Below are 283 nucleotides of genomic sequence, written 5' to 3' on the forward strand. Positions count from 1 at the left end.
TATGGCCTCCAGTACGGACGGCAGCCCCCTGGCCGGTGCGTTGGGCAGATGGTACACCAGCCAGATTGCCAAACTCTCCTCGGCCTCCAGCACCAGACCAACACACTCTAAGACCGCAATCTCCACCGTAGGGAGCGCCCTAAAGGAGTAAGCCTCTCGTACAAATATCGCCACTACTCCCCCGCCCCCTATTCCATGATTGGTGTAGGACCGAAAACCCAGGTGGGGCAAGCTGGGTAGGAGCTACAGTCTCCCCTTCCCGCACCCAGGTCTCAGTCACGCA

General features: G+C 59.7%; 1 protein-coding gene across 1 annotated transcript in view; it reads right to left on the minus strand.

The window, feature by feature from the left end:
• The window catches only part of LOC107124254 (nucleolar and coiled-body phosphoprotein 1-like), a 3,066-nt gene that overhangs the window by 2,404 nt on the left and 379 nt on the right, over window positions 1-283 (minus strand). The gene's annotated exons all lie outside the window — the stretch shown is intronic.

This window comes from Gekko japonicus, unplaced genomic scaffold, assembly GCF_001447785.1.
Source record: "Gekko japonicus isolate JY-2015 unplaced genomic scaffold, Gekko_japonicus_V1.1 scaffold174, whole genome shotgun sequence".
Classification (NCBI taxonomy): domain Eukaryota; kingdom Metazoa; phylum Chordata; class Lepidosauria; order Squamata; family Gekkonidae; genus Gekko; species Gekko japonicus.